Genomic DNA, 11,702 nt, shown 5'->3' on the forward strand with positions numbered 1-11,702 from the left:
GGTTATAGCCATTCAGTTTCTCAGCTTCATTATCTTCATAAAGACTGACCCACACAAAGCTGTAAAAGCGTGGCATGGAAAGTTAAAGCCAAGGCACTATAAAAAAAGCTTAAAGACAAGACTATGCCAGACACAAAAGTTCAGTGCCTCTAAACAGAAGCCAATGCCACAGCATAGCCCCCAAACCTTCTGCACTGCAAAGTTTTTGGCATTTTGTCTGCTTCATTATCGGAACTAGCTGCATGAAATCAAAATCTTGGTCTTTTAAAAAGTTATCTGTTCCTTTTGCTTATTCCTGCTAATTCAAAAGACATCCAACCATGTGTTAAATGTAAAATTCACATTATAACTGTAAAAATAACTAGAAAATCAGGAGGAAAAGAATCAACTTTAAAATATGACTGACAAAATTAATTTCCATAAAATAGTGTTTGGTGATCAAAAAAGTATTTTTAGACTAAAAAAGATACAACTTTAAAGCTTTGCACCTAAACAGAATGACTTTTTAAAGATTTGTCTTAGAAAGCTCTTAATGCAGCAAGTATGCTAACACAGGACTGAGATCGAGTAGCTATTTGAGTATTTTCAACTCAACTAGCTTTCTTCAACCCAACACAGCGAAATGAGTCGGAATGAATTTGAAAGAGTAGATATAAAATCCATTAAGACAAATTTGATTTCACAGCCCAGTTCAGTAATAGCATTAATTCCTATATCTGGCACTGTCCTACATCAAACAGATAAAAAGGATATATCGAACTTAAAGAATATCAAATATAACCCAGAAAAAGGTATACTTTCACACACAAACTGCTTAATCATATATGGAGCTCAAAAGCTGAAGCAGTATAAGAAGAGAAAAGCAATAAATCAGCACTATCTTTTCTGTAAACTCTCTGATTATAAGAAATAAAAGAAATTTATAATACTAGTTTTAACTACATGTGATCTATGTATCACATTCCAATCATATAAGTATCTATTCTCTAAGCAATACACTGCCAACACAAAATGCTTTTTGTCTCCTATATATTGCTAAAGGCATCCACAACTATACCTACCAAACATCCCCCAAAAACAGAAAGCACAGTAAATCACTCTGTTTTCCCCAAGAAAGGATAATCCATCTTCAGTATTAGAAGAGTAATATGGAATTTGATAGTACTAGTATATATTCCAGTGCACTAAAAAAACTTGATAACTAATGAGTTAAGAATGAGAAGAGATATGTGTCCATGTAGCCAAATGAACCTGATATTAAATGTTTAATAGTTTGTATATGACCTAGACCATAAGAACCTAATGACTTCGATATAAGCACTTAGGAGATATGAATCTAGCTTGGTATTTATCAGAAAATATTGCCAAAGTTTCAAGACATAGTGCTAAAACACTTCTTGGCCCTGAATCAAAAAGGAGTTCTGCTGGAGTCAGTTCAGAAAAACCAACTGAAGTATGATTGGTAAGCTTAGGTGAGTTGACTTGGAAAATTCAAGTTCTAGGAAAGAAATTAGTCATTTAGTTGTTTGTTTCAAACTTCTCAAAGTAGAGTATGGTATCATTTAATTGCAAAATAACTTCCTAAATAACTTTATAATTAAATTAACTATATTTACTATAACACGAAATTAAAACTTAATGTTGACAAGAATAATAAAGTCTGTAACATATTACCTATAACAGTAACATTTGTTAAGCTTTTATTATGAGTCAGACACTGGTCTAAACACTGTACATGTATCTCGAATCCTATAAAATTGGTACTGATAACCCCTGTTATACAGGTGAGGAAACTAAGATGCAGACCAAGTAAATAATTTAGCCGAGATCACACATCTGGAAAACAGCAGTGTCTGAGATTACCGAACCATTTGCCACTTTCTTCCCCTCTATAGCAGAAACTCAGGAGTGGTGGGGAACATTAAAACTGAAGCTCAAGTGTATACAATTCTATTGCTGCTTCAAACTACTAAGTTCACACGTAACATGAATTGTAAAAGGTAGTAATATGACTCCTACATGTTATACACTAAATAAATGTTACACAGCAAATAAATATTTGTTGAAAGAATTGTGTCAAAAGGGAAAATAAAAGATATTAAGTTTTCACACCTAACACATAAGTAGACAAAAAAGGTCATCCAATAATTTTGCTTTCAAGAATAACATGGATAATCTTTTTAAATACAGACTTGCCAAGTAAGATAATTATATTCTGTCCTTTACTGAACTGACTAGGATGGAAATACAAAAAATTTACAGTGTATTTTCATTCACCAAATATTAAAAGGAATCACATTCAATATAATTGGTGAAAATATCATGTAAGCTGTACAAAATAATAAAATAAATATATGTATTACTAGCATTCAAGATAAATTTTACAATCAAAATTTAAATGACAACTACATTTGGTTGATCAATGACTAGATTACCATTTCAAAAGAACATTTAATCTAGAATTGTGTATTTTCCCCCAAAGTTAGGGTAACCAATGAAGAAAGTTGTGAGTTGCTTCCTTAGATTTTGTGAGACTTTTATGAATGAATTTCAGAGGTCATCAGTAACGAGAGTATTCTGCAAGTGGTTATGCATAATATGAATATTTAATACCCCTTCTAAGTCCAGAAGTGAAACAGGTCCTGAATTTCAAATATCTCTCAAATTATCTTAGTTAAATTGGCTAAGTTTCCAGCTTAAATATACAAAAAGAGTTTGTTCCTAATTTAGATATAACCTGTATTATCTCTTTATAATCAAAGTAATCACGATTTTCAAGTCTACAACTTTCTAGGGGAAAAAGAAAAACCCAAACTCTGAAAGATCTCCAAAATTTTAGAAACTTAACTCTGCAGAACACTGATGCTTACACATTTTGAACAAAAGTTACTAACCACAAAAAGGACAAAAGTTCATTTTAACTCACTTTCTGAAATGCTTGGAAGTCTATGTTGAATGACTTAAGTGTTTAAAATCTAAAAAGTTATTGATAAAGGTCACGATGATAGGGGATAAAATGTAAAGAATGCTAAAATATTTAAAGTACTTAATATATACTGAAGATATGCCGATTTTATATAAGCAATAAAATATTATCTTCCCTTGGGTGGCTTTTCTGACCATCAATGGTTTTACTATGTACCAAGTATTACTTCTACATAATTAAGACAATAGGTTTACATCTATCACTTTAGTGGACACTTCATTTGCTTTTCTGTTGAAACGGTTTTCTCAAGAAATCAAGCACTATTTAAAAAGACAATCTAACTCTAAGAACCGGCGTGCTGGGTTTTGTCACCCCACCTCCAAGGCCATCAGAACATACAAACACTGAGCCATCTCCCAGTCAAGCTTGCACCCGTGCACGGAGAGGCCCCTTCCCCTTTTCCAGTCAAAATAGAGTGTAGAAAATTGTTCAGTTCCCAAGCATTGTAGTGACTGAATTACTAAAATAAATAAATATACAATGAAAGCTATTTCCATGATAGGCTGTCAGTGCTGCTCTCTCAGGCTGCACGCGAGCGTTAAAGCCTCTGTGGCCAAAGGACAAACGTTTGCAAAATAATCTTCCCGCTGCCATCCCAGCTGGCTTCTCATTTGTCCAAATCGCTCTCTAGTCGTCGCCTTCCTCGCTTTTTAAACGTCGCTGAGAACTGAGCCCGCCACACCCCCACCCCGCCCCGCGCCCAGTGCAGGCTCTGACTGCGTCCTTGGCAGAGGTCCCGAACCCCACGCAGCCGCTCCCGGGGCGCGCCACGAGAAGCATCGTCCCGAATGCTTTCCCGCATCCTCTCCCTCCCTGTCTCATTTCAGAAGAGCACTGCATTTATGCACCCCGAAAGTGGACTCAGCGCCCCTTTCCCCCTTTCGCACTGGAGGTGCGCAGAAAGGAAACGCAATCACACACGCACACACACGCGCGCGCACACAAACACACGCACACACAAACACACGCACACGCACAAACACGCGCGCACACACACAAACACACGCACACACGCGCGCGCGCACACACACGCACACACAAGCACACGCACACACACACGCGCACAACCACACGCACACACACGCGCGCACACACAAACACGCACACACACGCACACACACACGCGCACACACACACACGCGCGCACACTCACACACAGCGCGCCCTTTCCTAATCCGAGAGCAGCGCTCCGACATCCCAACTTTCTAGTTCCTTCCACCCCCTCCCTCCCCTGGTCCCAGACACCGCGCTCTCGCACTGGCGACAACTGCGCGGGAAAACCCGGACTCCCAGCGGTCAGCGGGGACGTCTTTTCCGCCAGCCGCCCTCACGCCCCCGCCCCGAGGGGCTCTGGCGACACCGCCGTCCCTTGTCCCGTCGCCCCGGTAACCGAAGCTCCCGCGCCGCGCCCGCACCGACAGGAGCTGACGCTGGCAGCGCGGGGACGCCTCGGCGCCACCCTGTCCCCCGTAAGGACACCACGGAGAGCCACGTGGGCTTCCCACCAGGGGTCCCGCGGAAGCGGAGAGATGAGGGAGGACCCGCGCACAGCCCCGCGCTCCAGTCTCCTCCGCGGTCCTCCGCGAGGGGGGACGCCTCGAACGTGCAGGGGCGGACGCGGCGAGGGCGCGATCGATGAAGTTCAGGAAGCGCCGCGCGGGAGCGGGGGCCACAGAGAAAGGCCGTGCAGAGGGAGCGGGGACCGCGAGCAAGGCGGCGCGGGGACAGCAGTTCCGGCTCCCGCCCGGGACACCCCGCCGGGGCCCAGCCCGGCCTCGGACCCGCCGCGGTCGCCGAGCGCGCGGGGAGCGACGGGAAACGCCGCGCGCGGACTTACGGAAGAAGATGTACTCGGTGTAGCTGCTCCAGACCCGGTCGTCGCGGTGCTGGGCGACGAGCGCGGCGCCGCCCGAGGAGTTGCACGCCACCATGTGGAAGCCGGCCTCCGACAGGCGGTCGAACGCCTGCTCCAGGTAGGTGAACTTGAGGTAGAAGCGCGACGTGTACTTCTCGGGCTGCCGGTCCGGGTCGCGGCTCTCGTTGAGCGTGTCCCCGAAGACCTCCTTGGCCAGCGCGATGCGCCCGCACACCAGGATGCGCGCCACGCGCCGGAACTTGGCGTCGGCCTGGTTGTCGCGCACCGTGGTGTAGGAGCCGCGGTAGCCCAGCGTGAGGAAGCCCGAGCGCCTGTCCGGCGCGTGCGCCGCGGGGCCCGAGGGCGCGGCCGCCGCCGCCGCCGCCCCGCGCAGCAGGAGGGCGTCGCCGCTGCCCTGCGAGCCGTTGTCCTCCAGGTCGCTCTGGCAGCCCTCGTCGTTGAGCGAGTTCTGCTTGGTGACCTTGGGCGACAGCAGCTTGACCAGGTCGGCGAGCTGGAAGTACTCGGCCTCGCGCAGCAGCCGCTCCTTCTCGGGGAAGTGCTCGGGCAGCGCCAGCTGCTTGTCGCGCAGGTAGTCCAGCACGTACCTGAAGAGGAAGCCGTCGCGGTCGATGAAGAAGCGCGCCCGGCTGTCCCTGGGCAGCTCGCCCCGCCGCCGGGCGCCGCCCCGGGGGCTGGAGGGCGCGAACATGCTGGCCAGAGTGCTGTCCGGGACGCTGAGCAGCGTCGAGTGCTTGGTCACATAGACCTGGCCGCCCACGTTCAGCTCCACCACCTCGGGGAAGGGCGACGGCGCGCAGGGCCCCGCGGCGGCGGCCGCCGACGCGCCGGGCGCGCCGGACGAGGAGACCATCTCGCTAATGGGCAGGATGGTGCCGCCGCCGCTGCCGGTGTCCTTCAGTGCCATGGTCTGCCCGCCGGCGAGCGAGTGGCCCGAGAGAGCAGCACTTCCTAGTCCCCTCGCTCCTCGCGGCCCCCGGGCCTCAGCGAGCGCCCGGGCGCCCGGCACCCTCGGCGGGGCGGCGCGTCCCTCCGGCCCGGGCCGCGGGCTCAGGGATCGGGGCAGCGGCGGCGGCGGCGGCGGCGCCCGAGCTCCATCGGAGGAGCGGCGCGCGGGAGGAGGCTCCGCGGGAGCGGCGGCGGCGGCGGCGGAGCGGCAGACAGGGGCGGCCGCTCCTTTGGGGCGCCGGCGGGAAGTGTGAGGAGACTAGCGGGAGGCGCGGGGCTGGCGCTCGGCTCCGCGCGGGGAGGGGGGAGGAGGGGCCGGAGCGAAGAAAACTCGCCGCCCCGCAGCTTGCGAGCGCGCCGCGAGCCGGAGCGCGGACGGCGGCGCTAACTACTCCCGGCTGCGGGGAGGCGGCACTGACGTCAAGCCCAGGACTGGGACCCGAGCCACAGCTGTCACTTAAAGAGACAGGCTCCGCCGCCGCCTGCGGGTCCGACGCTAGGGGGCGGGGCCGGGGGCGGGGCCTGCGGGAGGCGCTGCTCGGCCGCCCGCGCGGAGTGGCCGGCGGAGCAAGCCCGAACGCGGGCGGGGAAGTGCCGCATCTCCCCTTCGTTCCCGACGCTCCCTCCCTGGGCCTGTCGCCCTCTCTTCCTCCCTCTCTTCCTTCCTTCCTATTTTACCCCCCTTTCCCGTTTGCCCCGTGAAGCTAGTTTTTCACACTCTGATCCAGGTGGGAAGTGGGGGCGCGGGAGGGAAGAATAGGTTTTGATTATAACGAAGATGTCGGGCTCCTGATCTGAAATGACTGCGAACGTTGGCGCGGGCAGTGATTGCAAAGAGATGACGGGGTGGGGGATGCTCTTGTGCTGGCGGCTTTATACTTTTTGAAGTGAAAGGCGGAATGCCAGTTCCTCTGTGACTGTCAGATTTCATGACTGCATATTAACTGCATGCACCACCTAAAGTTGAAGAATTTTTAAAACTCTAAAATCTGATTTCCGTTCATAAAAAACTAATAGAGGACTGTATGTGACTTGACTATTTTCTTCTTTCATCTTTACAAAATTTGATTCATAGTAGATGCTTAATAAATGATTATAAAGAGAGGGGTGGAGCCCCAGAGGAAATGTACTCTATTTTTCCTTGTTTCTAATCCTGATCAGTCCCTTCATTAATCTCCCCATTTCCCTTTCAACTCCATAAAGCAGGTGGCTTATATTTTATTAGTCTCCTAACCCAAGAGTCGGGTCACAAATGAAAATCATATGAATTTAAGCTCACCTTGATTTCCATTTGTAGGTAGCACAGGTACAGTCTGCCAAATCAGCATTATTTATGATGAAGAAGGAGAATAGAAATGCAAATGAAAAATCTCTCTTCCAGCTTGTGTTCAGAAACATAAAGAATCATTGATTTGTGAGGTACAAAAGTAGAAAGAGAATATTGTGGCACAAAGTAGTTTGCTTCAAAAATTATCATAACAATATTATGAAAGAACTTTATCCATGAACAGTTAATATATTTTAATATTTTTTAAAGTCCTAAATACCAACTTACAATACCTTCTCTTTGAATCATTTTTGAAAAGTACTGAATTTGAGATGTGTTCGTAACCTCAAATTTTCATAAATGATTAATACATTATTTTTGTAGCATTACAAACTATATTTAATTCATTGACCGTTATAAGCCACATCCGCAGACAATGGTATATCAATTTTGAAGTTTGATTACATGAGCAGAGAAAGCCTAATGGACCAACGAGAGAACATTATATTTACCAAAAGACTAAGACTTAAAACTGAGTTTGCAGTATGCATCTTCATGCAATTCTCTTGATCAAACCTATTGCCTTCCCCCAAATTTATAAAGTGATTAATCACATTAAGTAGAATTCATTTCAGCCTTCATTTAAAAGCTAAATTCAAGCATTAAAATAATAGGACAAATACACTATCTTCTATCTCATTTGAAGAATAAAAAAGCATTTGAGATTTATAGTGATAGTTCCTGGAAAAATGAATTAATAGAAGCTTTATAACCTTCATAGATGAATAAGTAATAATGTCTCAAATCACCACTAATGAAGCCCATTTATCATGAGGTAAATGTCCTTAATGATAAGTATGGAGCAGACCATAGAATTGTAATGAAGTGGGTATATAATAAATGTGCATATGTGTACATGAATATGAGGTCTCCAGTATTATCTGGTTGAAATCCATTTTTATCTTTTAATTAAATAAAATATGTTTATAAGATAAAATGGTCTAAAATGTATACTGTAAATGAATCACCTTAGAAATTCACAATGAATTGCATTGTGTGCCATGTTGCTTTTTAAAATTATTTCTTCAAACATTGATTGAACACTTTTTCTTAATCTCTTCCATCCTCATTCTCCTCCTATTCTTCCCGTCTGCCAACTATACCCTCCAACCAAACTCCAAATTGAACAAATTAGGTCCACAATGTCTTTACTTGTCCCTTCTTCTGCTAGGAATATCTTTCCTCTTCTACTAGCTCTCTAATTCCTTCCTCCTGATTACCTCTTTCCTCCAGGTCTCAGTTTAAATACCGCTTTCTCTGGAAATCTTTCCATTTATTTACGCAATGTGATTAAGTTCCCTTCTAAGGTGTTCCCACAAGACCCTGCGCTTACGCATGTCCAAGATCTATCACACTGATGTATAACTTTCTCCGAACAGATTATAAGAATGGCATGCAACCGTATGTACTATTCTATCCCCAATGTGGTGCCCAACTCATAAGAGGTAGCCACTTTCTAATTTGTTGAATGTTCACGGCATAGATATGTGCTCATATCATGAATGGATGGCAATGTATCACCTGTATTCTGAGCACTAGGCTAAGCAGTGAGATTGCAGAGATAAGTAAGACTCGATCCTTTGCAATTAAAATCAGATAAAGTGAGAAAAGAATCTGATCAAAATAAACTCAGATCTAAAGGAGAATAGAAAGCAGGAAAGAGATAGACACACAGGTGTAGCAATCCATTTGGTGAACTGAGCAATCAACACCAAATACCATAATCAGAACCATTTTACTCTAAGCCACAGACACCATTAATGTTCTCTAGTATAATGTGATCACGCATATGGGTCCTTAAGATTTCTGTTGCTACACAAAGACAAGGCACCAAACTTCTCTGACTAGAAACTACAGTAGAACAGTTCCCATTCCCAGCACATTTTAAAATAACACAGTCAAAAATGTGTGTCTCTAAAAGCACAGCAAACAAAACAAAAAGGATATATTGAGTCCAGATTTTAACACATAAATAATTTATCATTTACAGTAACAAATTAAGAATATCTTCACTTGGCAGAGAGTTACTTAAAGGCAGAAACTATCTTCTTTGATAGGGGACAAAGAACACAAAAGGTAAAAATGAGATTTAGAGTCAGATAGAACTGGGTTAAAATCTAACTTTGTTTCTTATTAGCTTTGTGATTTCAGCAATTTACTTAACCCCTCTGATACTCAGTTTCCTCATGGGCACAGTGGAAATAATAAAGACCACAGACTCATCACATCAATGATACTTTCTAACAGGGCCATCCAAGTTTAATGGAGTTCACCATATTTATTAAGTCTGTTTCATAGCATTGTTCTGGGAACAGGAAAAGAGCCATCTTAGCTGGAAAGATCCAAGATTCAGAAGCACGTATCTGATGATAGTAATTCTACCTGCGTTCCTTCCAATTGTCTTACCCCAAGGCCTGAGTGCACACAACCAAACCATTATGAACATCCTCACACCACCATGTCCTTTCCCGTCTATATCCATTGTCGTCTCTCTCTTCTTGCACATTATCATCCCATGATTTCACTGATTTAATTCACTTGGTCCTGTTCTTTTCTTTTTTTCTTTTTTTTCTTTTTTAACTTTATTCATTCTTTGGACTGTGGTCTAATTACCACTTTTAGCTTTCTTTTGTCCAAAGCCAATTGTGCTTCTAATTTTCAGGAAACCATTTGATATCTGTTTATCTTCTTTAAGGTATTTAAAAATTTTACCAAAAAACCAAACAAACAAAAAAATAAAAACCTCTCAAATATCTCATGTAATTTTAGGCAAAAACTCTGAGTTCTTTTCAGTATCAGAGGCTTTGCAATTTTTAGAGCAATTATCAAACCATATATCTAATTTTAAAAATTTCTTATAACCACATTTAAAAAGTAGCCATGAAACAGGTGAAATTATTTTAATAATATAGTTTATTTAGCCTAATATATCCAAAATATTATCATTTGAACATGAAAGCAATATAAAAATGTACTAATGACATAATTTATATTCTTCCATACAAGGTCTTGAACATGTGGTATGTATTTTACTCTTATAACACATCTTAACACTTACAACACACCTAAACTAGCCATATTTCATGTGCTCAATGGCTACACGTGGCTAGTGGCTACTGAATTGTACAGCATAACTCTAGAGCATGCGCGACTCTAAAGCACCTAGGTGTTTTGAGGATTAGATAAGAAAACACAACTTTTGAAAGGTTTTATTACAAGCACAATGAGAGGAGGCTGGAATTCAGCGCTGGAGTCACTTAACACATGGAACGGGGACCATGAACCATCTCTCTAGACAAAAAATGAGGAAAAGTTCTAAAGAGAAGAAAGAAAATAATGTAATCGCTAATGAAATTAGCTTTTCCTTACACACGCAGGACCGTCCCCCGCTCCCCCCCCCAATAATGTGAAATTTGAGCAAGTTTCACAGCACACATCACTCTTGTGAAAAGCAGACCAGCCAGGGGTTATTTTGTTATGTGTATGGCCTCTTGAAAGGTTAGAAGTAAAGAGTTTCCTGTCAGAGCAAACAAAGCAGGGCTAACATTTGTAGGATTAAGACTGAAGATAAAATGGGAAGGACCATCTGCAATTCAACAATTGCTACTGAATCTGGGGAAAGTTAGAAGGCAGAGTATAAAAACCAGTTTACCCCAAAAGCTCACATATCAATTTCAAGAATGTCAATGATTCTATGAAATGAAAAGTTTTTGCAAATGAGGTATTTAGGAAACTCAGAATGTCTATGCTTGAGGCACATGTTATATAGTATATTCCAGCAATCTAAATATCTTGATATAATGCAATATGAGTTCTTGTTCTATATTTAAAATTTTTATGCAAATACTATTAAAGGTTAGGTAAACTCTATAAGATTAGAGACTCCAAGAAAATCATGAAAGTTTGTATGGATTATGATTCAGTATAGTTAAGCATTTAATATAATGCTTGGCACATAAAAAGTGATCAACAGGTGTTTGTCAAAATCATTTGCAAACCATTTTCATATTAACTTATATGACATACAAGTCAACGTTTTTAGAAGTAGCTATTTAATTTCACATATGTGTGGGAGTGTGTATATTGAGTGGTTGGTTAGCTACAGGTGGTCTAGTGTCTCATCTTGCCCAAATGACTGCCTCCTTACAACACCGCTTAGCTCCCAAAGCCTGGGGGAAAAGGCAATATAACCTTAGGACATTCTGGCTAACAATTTTAGTTAGGCTGGACAATGGGGATAATATAATGATTATAGATGGACTCTAAGCCCTTTCAAAATATATAAACCAGGAGCCTAAAATTGGTGATACTATATGCATAATATAAATTTTATAAAATCTGTACTGTAATTTTTTAAAAAAAATTACTGATAAGAAGACTGTACGATATATGATAGTTTTCAAGTGTTAATTTCTGAAGCCAGTCAGTTTCCCTAAGAAATGTCCCCAAAAGTGTAAATTTGTATTTCTTATTTTGGCCAGAGACTGACTATTAATAACTTCATCCTAAAAACCCTAATCATAGCAAAAATTCAATCATTTCCTGTACTTTTTTTGTTTTGTTTT

General features: G+C 43.2%; 1 pseudogene across 1 annotated transcript; it reads right to left on the bottom strand.

Annotated features, from left to right (window-relative positions):
- Window positions 1-4,191: 4,191 nt before the first annotated feature.
- LOC105806676 lies at window positions 4,192-6,054 on the bottom strand (annotated as a pseudogene). The gene has a single exon (XR_001137283.1). The product of XR_001137283.1 is annotated as a BTB/POZ domain-containing protein KCTD8 pseudogene (transcript).
- Window positions 6,055-11,702: the final 5,648 nt, after the last annotated feature.

Source organism: Propithecus coquereli, unplaced genomic scaffold, assembly GCF_000956105.1.
Source record: "Propithecus coquereli isolate 6110/MARCELLA unplaced genomic scaffold, Pcoq_1.0 Scaffold143, whole genome shotgun sequence".
NCBI lineage: Eukaryota > Metazoa > Chordata > Mammalia > Primates > Indriidae > Propithecus > Propithecus coquereli.